This window comes from Puntigrus tetrazona, chromosome 9, assembly GCF_018831695.1.
Source record: "Puntigrus tetrazona isolate hp1 chromosome 9, ASM1883169v1, whole genome shotgun sequence".
Taxonomy (NCBI): Eukaryota; Metazoa; Chordata; class Actinopteri; order Cypriniformes; family Cyprinidae; genus Puntigrus; species Puntigrus tetrazona.
The window spans coordinates 11,853,151-11,870,960 of record NC_056707.1 but is presented as its reverse complement, the minus strand read 5'-3'; the positions used below and the strand labels follow the sequence as shown (position 1 = coordinate 11,870,960).

At 37.8% G+C, this 17,810-nt stretch overlaps 1 long non-coding RNA gene across 1 annotated transcript in view; it reads left to right on the top strand.

Moving 5' to 3' along the window:
* The window catches only part of LOC122351998, a 163,454-nt gene that overhangs the window by 83,274 nt on the left and 62,370 nt on the right, over positions 1–17,810 (top strand). Inside the window, exon 4 of the long non-coding RNA XR_006251827.1 lies at positions 11,354–11,423. This is a non-coding gene — a long non-coding RNA (uncharacterized LOC122351998). The remainder of the gene's footprint in view (positions 1–11,353; positions 11,424–17,810) is intronic.

The following is a 17,810-nucleotide window of genomic DNA, read 5'->3' as shown; positions in this document are numbered from 1 at the left end:
AAACTAAGTTTGGTTCAATTTAATTTCCATGAAATTGAGTTTACCGAACTGAAGAACAGTTTAGAGTGTGCACAGCAGATAATGGTAGTAAAGTATAGCAAGTAGTCAGTAATAGTAGTTCTGTCACCTTTAGGTCGTAACTTAAGCTAAACGACTGGGATTTTCTGCCAGAGCTTTATTGCTGCTGACGATTAAAATTTAATACTGGCCAAAATATATTTCTGAGCATCTTCGCTGATAATTAAGTTGTAGTGATGGTACTGATGTGCGTTTGCCTCATAAAAATTATAATTCTGACTAAGGGGATTTTGTTTATTAGATGATTTAGGTACATTGCTTTTCCAAAGTTTGTTCACTGTACAAATAAAAATGAAAATAAATAAATACATTTTGTTACTTTGTTAATGTAATGTTAATTTGAGTGACAACTAAAATATATAGAAATGTAAACAAAAAAAAAAAAAAAAAAGGCAGCAGGGTATTTCAAGTTGAAACAACTTTTTTTTTTTTTTATGTTGTAAGATTTTTTTTTTTATTAACCAAGAATGAATTACATTGACCGAGTAACAGTAAAACATTTACTTAGTTACAGAATATGTCCATTAAAAACTGCTTGAATCTATTTTCACAGAAAATAATCATATACCGAATGATATACAAGACTGATAAGCCATGTTTTCCGAGCAACAGATCAGCATATTAAAATAATTTCTAAAGGATCGTGTAATACAGGCTGCTTTGCAACGCATAAATACATTACGTTTTAAAATGTTATAAAGTAGAAAACATTGTCTTAAATTGTAATAACAGATATTTCGATGGTGCAGACTCAAAAGCAAGCTGCCTCTCTTTGATTATTTCTAAGGTTTTCACTTTTCCTTCACCGTTCTGACACGCCCTTTCTTTCTAAATCTCTCTGACTGATCTCTAAAAATGCTGGACCTGATAAAACATGAACTCATTACTTCACAGGAAGTGTCTGATACACACTGTATTGACAGTGCTTTTATCCGCCAGACTTTCCGTCATGTCATTGATGTCAAGTTGAAGTATATTGTGTTTCACAAACCTTTCTGTGCAGTCACCCCAAGGCTGCAGATTTAAACATCCAATTAACCTGCTCAGAGATCAGCCCCCTTGACTACACTAGGAAAAAATCCATGCCTAACGGTCCAACGTGTTCTTATAAAGCATGTTGTATTCATGTATACATTGTGAAATGAGAACAGGCTGCACAGCCCCTGATGCTGACTCCTCTCGTTAGTATGATTTACATGAACTACTAATCTATCCGCAGCCCTTGTTGGAGCCGTTCATGTTGTTCTTCTTAAATTATTAAATCGTTGGCACGAATTGGTGCTCTTTAATTATTTTGATGTTAAAAAGAATTGAATGGTAATGTACAGAATTTCTTTTAACGGGGAGGTTTGACCCATTTGGGCACCGTTTTTGTTTCTTGACTTCTTTGGTATATCTTTAACCACATTATGAACTTCACAGTTAACCCATGTGGAAAGATTGATTGAAATGTATAGAAGAATAAATCGCTTGCTTGGATTGTGGTGAAATCATAGTTTAGGATAAGTCATTAAAACATTTTTCATTATATTAAACATTAAAACAAATTTTTTTTTCACCTAATAAATACATTTTCAGTCATCGGAGTATTTATGCATAATACATAATGCCTTTTTTTCTGGATCACAACATAAGATATTTGAAAAATAATGCCTTGCTTGTGTTCAACCTTGTAATAGAAGTGAACAACTTCCTTTGAAAGAAAAGAATGTAACCGTGTCATCAACAAACTCCTGCATGACGGGTGCCGTATATTGTGTATTCTGAATGCGCCCAATGAAAAACAAACTGAAATGTATTATTTAGAGCAATCCCGACCTTGCCATTCGTAAGAGTACGTGAGAGAAAAAGAACATAAGTGCACACATGTTCAGGATTTTCGCTAAATGATAAATTGAAATGTCAGTTTGTTTTGGATGAACCATCACTTTAAATCTTCTCTACGGTGTTTACTCAAACGACAGAGCTGGCCTAGGTATTATGCAAAATGTCCAAAAAGGACATTAGAAACCCATCAGTACCATCACTCCAGCTTCCCACTGACTCAAATGGTCGAAAACAATCGGATTCTTATTGACCCCACGCCAGCTCAACATCACTGTGTGGCCTGACAAGACCTCAGAGAGCATAATAGCTGAACCAGAGACTAATTAAGCTTCATCTAAAGCCTAACCTTCCAGAACGCTTCAGGGAAACAGAAGAAAGAAGGGGGAAAAAGAAAACATTGAGAAAAAGCAAAAGCATTTGTATCAGAAAAAAAGTCTTATTTTTCGGCTGATTATTTTTAATGGGAAAATCGCACAAAACAACAATAATTGCAGATTAGAAACTGGACTCAGTCAAACCATCTTTGTCTGTGGATCTGTGCGTGTGCAGAATAAACAACTTGAAATGGGGAAATAGCTTGAATCAATTCCTTGTTTCAATGGGAACTCAATTTGAAATGAAGAAAACACATTTTGCCTGTTATTTTGTGTCTTTAGAGCGCTGAGCAGAGTTTAATAACAAGTTCACTCTTCTTTTTTTTGCCAGCTGAAAATATAACATTGATATGGAATATTGAGCTCTATTGTCCAATGCTAATAGTGAGTATATAAGACTTTGTGTTAAGGTGACAAAAACAAAACAAAAACATTTGTGCCAGAGCATAAAGTTTAAAGCGATAATCATCTAGACGTTGGTTGCTCGTAGTAGACAAAATATCAGCACAAAAATAATTTAGCGGTGGTTTCTGGGAAGGCAGACGGTACAGTAACCACATAAACACAAGAACACAAAACCTGATGTAAGAGCTACACTGCGTTTAGGACAGCACTGATATGGGATCAGTGGGGAGGTTACAATAACAAGTCATTATAGAGAAACCATGGGTTCTGTTTAACATTTTTAGTCCAATATAATCCACTTCAGATAGATCAACACTGAAGTGTGCGTATATGTATGCGTTTTAAAAGATCTTAAGCTAAATAAAGGACTAACTGACGCAAAAATGAATTTTCTCTCATTATTTATTCTGTAAATTGATATTTTTAGAATCTGCATATCTGTATTTGTTCACATTTAGAAGCAGTGACCAGAGCGCAATACAAAGGGACATTTTGCTAATATTATGCTAAATTCACTTTTGTATTGCTTTTGACATATATATACATGAACCTTTCAAGCTTTCACCAGGTATGATATATAATCCTTATTATTCTTTTATCAGTATCCTTCTGTTTTTATTCAACCATTATCAGTCTTTGTACTGGCAAAAAAAAAAAAAAAAACATTTACCAAGCCACATCGCTTCAGTCCCGGTAAACGTACCCAACTATCTTCAAAAGTATTTCTAAATAAATACAACAAAAGTATGCAGTATTATGACAAAATGCATTATGAAGAAAAACTGCAGCTGCATAAGAGCTAACATTAACATCATGCTATATAAGACAATTCATGAGAGTGATAGTACAGTTTTCCTCAAAACTCACTTTAAACCATCACTGAGTGTTTGTAATAACTTCATTTTGAGATAACATGTGAAATTTGCTTGTTTACTGTTAAATATGCTATTTGTAGCCTTTCCACGCGCAAACCAAATCCTATAGTAATTGTGTGTTCATTATAATCTATAGTGGCTGTTGTCATGTTTATTTCTGTGCCGTGTAAAAGTCATAAGCTCTGGCTGAAACTGATGTTATGACCGCCGCTGTTCTGAAGTTGCCACAGTATAATACACAATAGCAAAAATGATAAATATTGAATATTTCTTTGTCTATATACACTAGGTGAACTACGGCTCTGTGTATTAAATGCCGCTTTCATCTCAAAAGAGGTGATGGAGATTTATTGCTAATCAGAGAACCAGCTTTACTGATGAGATCCACATAACTATCGCGTGCAATATATCATACACTTTGGGTGGCTGCGGTACATTATATAAGTAACCAAAAGGGGAAAGCTGTGACCCCGGCATAATATTATGCACTGCAATGACGTCTCTTGTATAGTAATCGACAGCCCTAAAATAATATACGTGTGTGTGTGTGTGTGTGTGTGTGTGTGTGTGTGTGTGTGTGTGTGTGTGTGTGTGTGTGTGTGTGTGTGTGTATGTATGTATGTGTATTTTTTTTTCACTCTTGTGTAGTCATTTTCACATATAATTTATAGTATAGAGCCAGCAGCATAATAAGGAACAAGGTCATCAGAGCTGGAGGTTGAACTGCCGTGAGCAAAGAGTCAGCGCTCTTAACTTAGAGCTTGCAAAAAGAAACAGAAAATTGTCCTGAGGCTCTCTTCCTTTCTCTCTCCCTCGTTCTCTTTTTTCTTTTTCCTGATTACACACATACTAGCTGTACTGTATGGGGAAACTGCTGAGGTGTACTGGTAAGTATGTGAGGGTACCGTTACGGAGCGTCTGGTGCTTTGACACACCGCAGGAGAACAGCATATTTACTTTTAAATTGAGTTCAAAGGGATCAAGACAGAACCGCCAGGGCTTTGTCCTCAGGCTGGATAGTATTGCTTTGATGGGTTCTAGAGACCGATGATATGTCCTCAAATTTATGTGCGGGCATGTGTGTGGCGGCAAACATGTCGGTTAATGCAAGTTGATGTATAGCTGATGTACGTGTCGGTGTGTACGATGCTCGGATAGCGATAGGCTTGGCTAAGTGATCATCATTGTTTTCTCTTTTTCATGGAAGGTGCCCAGGGAAACGGATTTCTTCAGAGACTCATTAGGAAAGGATGAGGAGTGACCCATTGCATTTTTATTTTAATCCAAGGGAGTGCCACCGCGGTCATTTCTCATTTGCCACAGTGGGTGGAAACGTTTCACAGCTGAGACATTTGGAACGTGTTTTACTACCCTCAGAACAGCTCTGGGTTTTAAGAGACTCACTTGCTGGAACAATAGCACTGGTCAGAGGAGGAATAATGTTCATTAATCAGGACAATGTGACAGCTATGTTTAGGAGTCAGGGATTAGAACTTCCAGCAGATAGATGGCACTTAATGAATTTAATTAAATTTGCGTCTTTTAATATAGTGTTCATTATAATGTTCGTTTTCAAATTGTGGTGTGCTACCTCATCACATGACCTAAGCTTGTCACATGATCTCATCACACGAGCTTGCATGTTTTATTCAGCAGTCAGTTTGTATACTAGAACTAAGTAGGCTCTTCTGCATTTTTTGAAATCATTTTTTTTTCACCCAGTTAAATGTAATAAGTATTAAGTAAAGAGAGGTTTTGGTAAGGATTAAAAAAAAAATAATAAAAATCTGTAGCCACTGAAGGGCAGCATGCCAAAGGGGTTTCATTCATTGTGTGACAGATCATAATCTAATATCCCTCATGTATAATAACTGCCCTGCCTTTGCAATTTATTTGGTTGACGTATTCTTCCCAATATATAAAACGGATTGTGAAATAATCTAAATTGTAATTGACCTCCACTAATGGTTTACAGCACTTGAATTTGAAATGACTGGGAATGTTAATAATTTAATCAATTAAGCTTATCGACCATCAATGAATCAATTTCAGCTCAAATGCTTTTCGTAATTATCCCAGCAGTGGTCCAAAATACTGTCAGTATGAAGACGGAGCTGAATGAGGCCTAACTGTAACTGTATATCACTACACGTTTTGCTTGAAAAGATACAGCAGATTAGAAATGCAAACAGTTTTCATTTCCAAACATTGTATAGAATGGTATATATGTTTATGAACACATTTTTTTAAGTTATGTCTATCAAACACTAAGATATGTTTCTTTTTTCCCATATTATTGTATATGCACCTAAGCCTGTACGCAACTACACACTCACACATACAATCAAAGGCTCTAAATTACAGGGTTCACGTCTTCACAAATAATGGCTCGACGCAGTGATTTCTCGCCCAAATCCCAAAAGATGGCCAAGTTACCCACAATGCACCAGGCATAATATGCAACTGGTAAGTACCCTGCTGTGGCTTTCCGTTAACGATTTTAATGGCCAACGTTACTCAACCATCAATTGTGAAAATAATCCCTGCTAACCCATAAGAACAAGGACTACATGACCTAAAATAGTCACATTCCACAGTTCCATTTATTTTTATCCGTTCATTTCTCTGTCTGACTTACCAGCATAATGCAGTGCATATTGCTTTATAAGATGTTTTCTTGCACACGACATAGCTCTGGTTTGTCTCAAAGGAAACACTTAATTAGAAAAGAAGACAAGGCCGTTTCAACAATTTCTCTGACTGTCGCACAAACACACTCTTTGGCATCAGATAATTTGATTCAAAAGCTTCTTTAATAATATCACTGTTCACTTCTCCAATCGTCTGTTCATTTCACTTGTTATCCATTTCTGCATCTTAGAGATTTTTCTTTTATGATTGTGAAGTTCTGGCATTCACTTGTAAATGGCTCACCCAGTCAAGGGATAAAAGTTAATGACCAAAACATCTTATTTCCAGAGCACTCGGTAAGGGTGGCGTGCCTTTAAAAAGCACCTCGGCGAGAGAATGAGAGAGTCACACATGTAGGGATTATGAAATGGAGGGATAATGAGCCCCACCATTACTGTAAAACTGAGAATGGTTACACCTCGTAAAAACAGACAGAGCGCGAGAATGAGCGGGGGACTTGATGAAAAAGAGAATGGGTGTGTGGGAGGGCAGGGGGCAGCCGGGGGAGATTAGTGCCCATTATTTACTGGTCGCGTCGTCTTGATGGTGAAATTTGTTTTCCGAGGTTTCTGAATTTCATTACTGACGGGAGGTTTGATTACGGTAGCAGCCAGGATCTATTTATAGGAGAAGTTAGGCTTTTTATTCAAACTAAAGTGGCCACAGTTTTGCGCTGTAAAGCAAATTACGGTACAGTACGCTTGCAGAAAGAGTGCATCTAAGAAACAACCAGTAGAAAAACTTTAATCGATAACCTACACGTGTGGCGTTCTATTACAAATGGTGGTATGCAACTAATATGTTGTTAAAATCTCATTTCATTTGAAGTAATTATTCATAGTCCATGCTAAAGAACAAGCATAAATTCGCTCTTTCATCAGCCACGGCGGGCTTCGGTATTCTTTTCATTAATGCAGGTGCTTGCTTGAGTTTTTGCAAAATCGTTTCAATTTTGCACGTCAGCGAGTCAGACTGCGGCACGATTGATGATAAAACGCAAAGTCAGTCAATCACGACCAAAGTCTGTGTGAAGATGTATATCGCACTGTCTGACATAAAAGATCGTTGCCGTCTACCTTGGCTTTTACCCAAGATCTCACCGGGGTCATATAACACAACCTGACAAGCAACAATCATAAAAGATAGAAGAAAAAATGCACCCTGGATAAACCCTGATAACATAATATAGCTTAAATTTGTTCCGTTGATGTCTGATGCAGTCTTTTCCTTGTTCAAAGTATAGATAGATAGATGGAAGGATGGATGAATAAATAGATGCACGAACCGACAGATAGATAGACGGAGGAATAGACGGACGGATGGATAGCTGACTGCAGCAGATGTGTAGGGGAAGTGGTGCTGTTCTGTGTGATGTTGTGCTGGTGGCTAAGAGAGCAGTGAAGGTGTGGAGAGGATGTGGGTAATTGTTCATTACTGGACTCCAGCTCTGCCGCTGGCCTTCACAAACACTTTTTCAGGTGTTTGGAGTCTGCTGAGATGTAGAACCCCCCCCAAAAAAAAATATATAAATAAATAAAATACACCGGCTAGTACAAACAGCCCTATTGCTAACAACCTGCACACACCGAAAGGTCTGACCTGCAGGTCTCACCGTAAACGACATCCTTCACTTCCACCTCCTTCAAGCAGAAATACCATTAGTGGTGTTTGCGAAGCCAGGCATCACTGTCCCTGTCGCTGATTATCGGGGTTATTTTAAGCTAATGTAGGAAAACTGTGCTGTAAGCATTTTCGCAATTTCCACATGATGGATGATAGAAAGAAAAGTCTAATGGACGTACAGAGTCGACATCTGTCCAAGCTAAAGGCGAATCTTAGGACGCAGCTGCATAGCCAAACCGATTCGCTTTAGAACTGAAAACGCGTAGACTTTATTACCGCACACAGTCATCAGCGCTCGATTTGGACAGTACACATCTGTTAGCAACAGGTAATTTGGCTCTGACATTTAGATGCGCCATCTCTCAAAGGCTGACATTAATCCAAATCTGTTCATTTTGAAGAGAATGCCGCCTCGTGATGCAATTCCATCTCAGCATGATCACCAGCAGCAAAGCTCTTATGAGAAATCAGCATACGAGTAGCTGTAAAGTTGCAAACGAAGACAAATGTTGTTTGTTTACTTTTGTCTTTTAGTCGAGCCAGCTGTTGTTTGCTGTCAGTTGTGTTGCTTGCCCAAACTAAATACTGGATAATTGTGATCTGAATGCAGTGCTACAACTGCACAGCACATGGCTCTCAGCTGGCAACTCTGCAGTCAAACTTCCAAAAGTTCTTTTTTTTTTTTTTTTTTTTTTATTATTATTTGCAAGTATGTAACATCTGTAAAGCTTTGAGAATAATCTATAAATTGATTTTTTATTTTTTACGTCTAATTCAGGGGGAAAGTGCAAGTAAATTGATAAAAGTTACAGTGAAGACATAATATTACAAAATCATAATAATAAATGCTTTTATTTTAAATATTCAATAAAAACCCTATAGATGATCACAATTTCAACATATTTCTGAAAGATCATGTCACCCTGGAGTAATAGCAGCTGCTGAAAATTCAGCTATAACTACAATAGTTTGATTATTGCATAAAGAAAAATCGTCCGCTTAAAATGTGAATGGAGATACAAAAAGGACATTGTACTGTAATTTTGGCAGGCTCAGAATGAAGTGTTTGATGTACCGCTTCGTACGTAGGTTTTTGGACACCGGTAAAATGCAAAATAGAGAAATAAATGCAATATCATTCACCCAAAATTGAGAAATGGGGTTTCTCAGGAAAGCAACAGTACGCTGGCACATGCTTGCGGTTTACTTTGCAAGCTCCGCTCTATTCTCTGTCCTGTTATCACTGCAATCAACAGCTCTAACTCAGCCAAAGCCAGACAGAGCCCCTCCAATAACCCTGCTCTTCATTTTCATTTAGAAATATGATAATGCTCTAATAGTGCCATCTGTTTCATATTGCAGAGCTTCTGGTACAAACAGTTTAAGTTCTGATGAACAGTACAAGAGAGGAAAAGCAGACTGTAGCATTTAACTGGATATTTAAAGTTGCATTTCACTTTGTATTTTTCTGTATTTTGAACTTATATTACTTTAAATATACGTGAATAAAACATAGGTGCTGTTTTTACTGGAAGGCAATACATTAATGCATTAACGTAATGGTAAATAAAATAGGGCTTTTCATCTGTTTCTCTTTTTTGTTTATTTTTTTTGTCTCTCATGCACACACATTTTCACTGAAAACACATTTACAATTTTCCTTTGAATCCTTTGAAACACAATTGTGCAATTATCTTTATTGTGTTTAATTGCGTTGACCAATATTTTTGGCAGGATATAAACCTGTTTTATGAGTAGAGAAAAATACCAGGACCACACATGTATTTATTAAAAAGGAAAAAGAAAGCTGCACGAGTTCATCTGAGGTTGGCAAAGCCTGCATTTAAACCTTTTTCTTTTCACTTTGGAATTCTCTGCTGCCACTTGGGGCTGGAAAAAAAAAACAGTTTATATATTTTGGAAGTAATAGCATTCCTAACTCCTGTTGTGACTGTGACGCTAGTGACTGCGTACCGTTCCACGGTCCTTCTGAATTCTGCCGGGTTAACGGGATTGTTCAAACAAATAGTTTATAGCAGAGAAACGGCTTCTTATTTTTCAAAGCTGTCTCTGTGCTCACCTCTGAAAACTGATGTGTGTTTAGTCACCAAATATGTGCATCAATCAAGTGGATCCCACACAAGGCTTGAGCATCCTGGACCTTCACACTGAATAGCCAAACACAAATAAACAGAACCTTCCTCTAGAACGCACAAGAAGAGGCTGGGGTTTAAAAAAGTTTTTATTTATTTTTATTTTCCTTTATTTGCATACAGTTGTGTTTCAAGGGGTTCCACTGAAAAATGTGTAAAAAGTATAATATTACTATAATATAAACAGTATAAAATTAATAAATAAATTCATTAACACTTCTATCTTACTTCAAGCTTATTAAATACAAGTATACATACGTTTTATATGATTTTCAATCGACGTTATAATCCTTTGTAATGTGTAATATTTTTAGTATTGCGTTTCACATATTGAGTTTTTTAGATCTTATTTTAGTGACTTTTCCCTTATGTGAGGCCTTTTCATTAAAATAACGTTTGCTTTGATGTCGCTTACGTATCGATGAAGTAGTGAAACTACTGAGCATAATGACATTTTTTTTTTTTGCCTTGATCTTTTCCCTTTTTTTGTTTCTTACCTGGACAGACCTCTGTGTGTGCGTGTGTATTAATGAGGTAATTGATCTGGCTGTCATACTGGGTAAAATAGACCTGTTCTGGCACTCTGTAATTGGAGTTTAAATGTCCTTCAGCCCTCTGCATTTCAAAGGAGCAAGCACAAAACACACACACACACGCTCACACTCTCTGATCCAGCTGCTGCCCACCCAAAACTTACTTGCTTCTTATGATCTCAATTGTAGAAACGACATTAGTTGGAGGGACATCAAAGAAATGTTCCTTTGCGGCTGTTAAATGCTTTCTGTCAGCACACCCAGAGGATTGTGTGTCCATCTCTGATGCTTCTCCACACATTATTTGATCATTTATATATTGGCGACATTGTCTTTCAAGACTGTGTACAAGCTTTTATAGGAAAATCTGGTCTCCATTGCCGAGGGGTGAACGGAAGAGGAATGTAATGAGGAAAATTATTTACACACTCATTTATCTCCTTAAATGAGTATAGACAGATGTTTTATGTAAGGCTAATACAGATCACTACAGACTAACCAGAACTACCCTGAACAAAAACTTTTTTCAAAGTAAAAATTAATTTTTTTTATTTGCCATATAATTTTGCCTCAGATTTCTTGTTTTATTTATTTATTTTTTTGTGGATGGATTCAGACCCTTTCCCTGAACTGATTCACATTAAATCAACTGTGACACAAATGCGTTATGCTTAGTCCAGATTTAGTCTAATAATATCAATCAATGTTTTTGAATTTGATGATGCATAGATTCGTGCACTTGTGTGTTAACGCTTTTTACGAACTTCACTTTTCTTTACTTCTACTTTCCACAGGCCTAAATCATCACCCTTTTCATGAAAGAGACTGAACAGACTGTCGACGGGGAGAGGGCCACGTAAGAAGGTGAGACCTCCTTTATTTATTTTCTCCACCTCCCTTTGATCTCGCTATCTCTCTCCTTCACACCATCTGATTCCTCTCACCTTCAACATGCTGAACACGGCCACAATCATCTCCTCATCTCACGCTTTCTAATTCAGTTTAAACGCACGCACACAAACACATCAAAAGGTGTTGATGAAACAAGTCTCAATTTGGAGTTCATTGCAGTCTGTTTTAATTGAAAATGGTATGCAGGATTCAACCTGTTCATGAAAAGATGCTCTACATACAGGAATCTATTAACACCCGTGACGGCCTTTTGGGATTTCAGATTTTTATGCTTCGCAGCCACAAATGCTTCATTTTGGTTCTCTGTTGGAAATTATGTCGATCTGTCTATCTTGATGGATACATTCTATTTAGCTGGGCAAAACATGGATATTGTCTTTGTAGCTTATTGTTGTGCCTTTGTACCTTTATTGTAGAACATTTGTCAGTAAATCAGAATAAAGCATGTGACAAGCCTATGGTATAATAAACTAGACAGTAGCGAACATTTGAAATGGATAGAAAAAGTTAAAGTTTTCCTGACAAGAACGCATTTTGTTTTTTTGGATTTAGGACAACTGTCGCTTCCTAAATCTGCATTATAGTGAAATTGTATAAATGGTCATAAGATGAAATAACTTCACATCAAGTCTTTTGTCATTGCACGTGATGACCTCATAGATCAGGACTGCTTTGCTATGGTTGCTATTAAGTGTTATTTTTTTCTTTTTAATGAGCAATGTTAGTAGTAGGTTGTGTAGATGGGGCATCGGTGTTTGTTTTAAGTAGCCCTGAAAAGTTTTTGTGGCAGTATTGAGACTGTGAGAATGGCTGCGCTTCAGTTGTGAGCGTTGGGTGGATGCATGCTGTGTGTTTAGTCTGTAGGGCTCAGAGTTATGTGCCCTCCTGTTGGGATCCGAGTAAAAGTGAATCCTTTGCTTTGTGCTTCGACCGCTATCGACTCAAATCAACCTCAGATTCTAACTCAATCCAGACCTCCCTCTATTATTTCTGTCTCTGTCTTTTTCCAGCTCTCTCTCCTTGGGGTACACCTAAGTCGAAATGCTTTCATTAATACACTAAATTCTTCCCAAACGCTGCTGCACAACGCTGGTTTGAATTACTTCTGTTAATTCCCTTCTTCTCTGAAGGGGGCAGTTATAACGCAGGTCATGCTTGTTTAGAGAGACTGCAAATGGGAAACCGATACACAAACGGGGGCCGTGAGACCGCTGCAAAACAAATACGGGTGGATACAGATTGGCTGGCGCCAGAGGAAGTCGGGCCTCTGGGCACTTCCTTGTGGCTAGAAACCAGTGCTGGCGGCCATCTTGGCTCAGAGGCTGGCAGTTTCCTCTGGCCTGCTTTCAGGATAGAAGGGCCCTCGTACCGCTGCACTGCAGATCGGTCACGCTGCTTTAGTGGTCTCTCATGTATTATAGGGGCTTATCAAAGCCATTCATTTTGCTGTGGGCAAATGAGTTTTGTGTGTGTCTTTATTTAGAAGAGATGGAAAGAGAGATCAATCAAAATGAGACACAGAAATCTGACATGCACATATTGGATGTTTTACAGTTAGCCATAGTGTGATATTAAGGTAATATCTCATTAAATATATTGTGCTGTTGTAAATAATGCACAATATATTGTGCTTTTTCTGGGTAAAATTTTATTACAGTAAAGCCCCGGGTCATTGGGAGCTCATATTGTTCCTAGTGCAGTTTCTGTCATTTTCATAAAGAACACCGTTATCAGAAAAATCATTAGCAATTTCATCATTTGTCATTTTGAAGTAGTGAATCATATATTTGAATGTAATAAGTTACCAGAGCTCACCCAGTCTTCAATATACACTATTCTATCCACTGATCTTTCAGCTGATTCCACTTTAATTCATTCTCCAGGATGAATTTTGCTCTTCATGCTCAGACTATTTAGTGAGTGGATATGGCGTCATTTCCTGGATAGGCTAATCTTGTGCTCTAAGTAATGATTTACGGTTTAAAATAGTTATTAGATTGGGACTAGGACTAATATGTGTCTGGGAAACTTTGGCCTGAAGGTAAAACGATGGCAGGGAAGAAACTGAATTACTGGGATCAAATTGCAAACTTTGTATAACCTGTTGGCATTTTTATTTTCTTAAAATACCTATCACAAATAGATGTCCATGTTTTGAATAAAGTTTTACCTGACATTGTTAGTTATGCCACTTGTTGCGCCTAAATTGTAGACCATCTGTGTGATGTATGAAATGGCAAATGCTGTAATGCATTCAGTGAAGTTCATGTAGCAATGTCATGGTAATGACTCCAATAACCTAAGCCCTGCATGTGCAGTATGAATCATAGGCTTGTTTGGACATATTTATCCAGTTCCAGGAAAATATGAAATCTTGTCATATGCTGTGCAAGGTCATGTAAAGGACAAGGTGGTATTAGTCCATTACCCAAACAAGTCTGTCCTACTGTTCAAAAGTTTGGTAAGTGATACTTTTATTTAGTAAGGAAATTTATCAAAAGGAACAAAAACAAAAGGAAATTTCCAATTAATGCTGTTGTTTTGAACTTTATTCATTTAAGAATCCTACAAAAACTTGTCATATATATATGTGTGTGTGTGTGTGTGTGTGTGTGTGTGTGTGTGTGTCTTTGTGTGTGTGTGTGTATGTATATATGAATATATGGTGTGTGTGTTTAAATAATATTGAGTGCACATCAGTGGCCACAGAAATTTAGGACAAATTGGAAGTAAATATACAAATCTCTCACAACAACATGAAAGCCACGAAGGCCACAACCCACCCCTGTGTTATTCTAAACCTATATGCCTTTTTTTTTTTTTTTTTTTGTTCAGAACATAAAAGGTATTTTGTCTCTACGGTGAAAGTCAGTAGGGTCTGGACTCCACTACATTTTTGTATGGACAAAATTAAAGCATGCTGTGGATGCCGCTTTCTCACACACCGTCTGACATTCTGCCGGTCTCAGCACTTATTTGCTCTTTTGTCTTTTAATCTTCTCAAAACCCCCACTGACAGGAAAACACACAATCTCTGGGTCTTTCTAACTCCCCGCTGGCATTCACTCTCACACACATACACACACTTCTTTCTAATTAACAAACAATTTGTCTGAGAGAAAACACTCGTATGGGAAACAATTAATCCACCAAAATAGCTGTCAAGCACAAAACTATTTTCAAAAGATTTTTTTTTTTCACCTACTTCAGAGGCAGAGCTGAGAGCGTCGTGTCTCCACGGCACATTCAGTGAATTCGTTATACATCATTAACGAACCCCTTTATTCTGACTTAACGGCAGGACAGGTGCTTATCAGAGACGATTTGGCTCAGCATCTATGCCAGCAAGTCAGTTGCTTTCGCCTTCATTTTATTAGCGTCATCTCGGGTGATGACGGGGCGCCATATGCTCAAAGCTGTAATCGAGTGATTCATTTCAAAACAACTTCTCCACGTCTGCTTACTTCCTCCTTTCTCTTCCCAGTTCCTCCCCTTCTTTCTTAGCAATATCTGTCCTACGGGGGAGGATGCGAATGGTTATTCACAGAGCAGAACACCGTTAAATTGGTTTGTAAATAATGCAATAAGCAAGATTGCTCTCTCTCCTTCTAAAAATGATGGCGAGGCGAGGGAGAGAATGAGAGATTAAAGGAAAAACCTCCTTTCAGGTGTGGGCAGCACCTGTATTCATTTGAAGATTTTGCAGAGGTAGATGGGTGATTTATCCGTAATCTACTGCACCGACGACCCTTTAGGAACGAATGAGAGAGAGAGTTATTGAAGAAGCAGTGGGAGGAATGGGCTGTTAGATGGACAGATTGAAAGGGAGAGAGTGGGAAGAGAGAGAGAAGGAGGACAGATGTTTATTTACGATGCTTATCTGTGCATTCCTGCGGTGAGATGCTGTATGAATCAGGGAATTACATCACGAGTCACACACACAACGTGAACATCACACACAACCTAATTGTATACAGTGGCAAACAAATAATGGCAGTTTTTCTTTCTTGAGGTGAATTGCGATGAACTTGCAATATGTAGTTCAGTTGTCAGCTTCCTGCCAAGTATTTATTTATTCTAACTATCCATAACTAAATAAGTGTTTTAATTATAAAAAAGCCTTTATGTAAACACACAGTGTTAACATACATGAACTGCTGTCTAGTATCTAGATATTTTCAGAAGTTCGAGGGTCAGTAATCATTAATTCGTCCATCCATCCATCCATCCATCCATCCATCCATCCATCCATCCATCCATCCATCCATCCATCCATCCATCCATCCATCCATCCATCCATCCATCCATCCATCCATCCATCCATCCATCCATCCATCCATTCGTCCATTCGTCCATCCATCCATCCATCCATTCGTCCATCCATCCATCCATCCATCCATCCATCCATCCATCCATCCAGTAAGCACATTACACAAAAGTGACAGGAAATACTTTCATAATGCCAGAGCGTATTTTGTTTCAAATAAATGCTGTTATTTTGAATTTATATTATATTGCTATTATACAGTAAATAATGTACTTTCAGATAAATGTACTCTATCATGGTTTAATGGTATTATGTAATAAGGAGTACAACTGTTTGCAACATCAGTAGTAATAAAGTTTTTCTTGAGCACCAAATCAGCAAAGAAGAATATTAGAATGATTTAAAAGAACATGTGACACACAAAAAAAAGCATTCTAATATACATGTACTCAGTACTGTATTTTTCTGTATTTTGGATTAAATAAATGCAGGCTTGATGAGCATAAGAGACTCACTCACCTCAAACTTTTGAAAGGTAGTGTACTTGCGCAAAATACAATGCGGCATTTGCATATGTGACCCTGGACCACAAAACCAGTCATAAGTCACAGTTTTGAAAGCTGGATAAATAATCTTTCTATTGATGTATGGTTTGTTAGGATAGGACACCTTGAGGAAATGACATAAATTAGATTAAATTGTATGTTTAATCTAGGGAATAATTTGATATATAATCAGATATTGTTGATTAATCGGGTGAGCGGATCTTAAGAGTGCAGTGACTTTTTTCATATTGCTTGAGCAAAGTATTGCCAGGAAACACAGCGTGTAAAAGACTCAGTCCTTCAAAATTAATTTAAATGATTATATGCAGCATAATCACATTAAGTATTACTTATGTAGTTGAGTACTGATAAAACAAAACCACAGTTGTATTTAAACCTTTATTAAATTCACTTAGAATTCAGATCAGCTCCAAATGTATTCTTAGTGATTCAATCATGATGTGTCTTTGGTGTGTTTGTACCACATTTTTGAATGTGATCCAGGTGGAAATGGGGCCTAAGAGATCTGATTTTGGCCATAACTCATTTCTGACACAATTTTGGCCGTTTTGACGAGGTGTTTTGCCTCTGAAAAGCACTGTACCTCTCGTCTAGCCTCGTTTGCTCTGGAATGTTTTCAGTGCTCCTCTGTTTGCTCAGACATATTCTCTAGGTTTAATCACGAGCGACTCCCTCCTTCTGTTTGACCCGGGCAGCAGGCAGTAAGTGGAAGTTTCAGGGTCGAACAGATTAACATTTTATTAAGCGATAGCGCGGAAAGCTATTTATTTCGTTTCACCCCTCCGCCCCGCTCAAACTGTTTTTAAAATGATTTGTTTATGTGACGCAATGCAGTTTGCTTTATTCAGCATTCTCGCGCTCATGTCCTTGGCGTCTCCTGACAGAGGCGGAGGGAGAGCAGGGTTAGGAGTGCAGTCCTCCAGGGGAAGCTCCTCCAGGTGGCCCCGTACTCATGCACACCCTCGCTGGGGCTGGTGCTTAATCAAGCCCCAGGTTTTGGTCTCATAGGGCCTGACTTGTCTGCTCTACACCATCTGTACAGAAGAGTAGCTAATAACGTGTCTGTACTCTTCTTTTCAGTCTGCTGTAGTCCCCTTAAAACACTGACAGGATGGCTAATGATCTCTCTCTCTCTCACACAAACAACAATATATACCAAAACTAAAAAAAAAACATATGTGTGAAATGTGTTTGTGTTGTCTGGTGATAGAGAAGAAAATAATAAGTGTTCAAGTGAACTGGGAATGATGCCTCAGATACCACCAAAGCCCTGGACAGCATATTAGGAGCAAATGCTTTTGTCCTTGGGTTAACTCGAACTTAAAGTGACCGTACACTCCTGAAAATAAAGATGCTTTACGATGCTATAGAGGAACCTTTTTTGTCTAAATGGTTCTATAAAGAACCTTAACAACTGAGGAATCTTTCTGGTTTCTTTGTAGTGAAAGAAGGTTAGCAAGAGTTTCAAAGAATCTGACTAAATGGTTCTTTGTGGAACCTAAATTT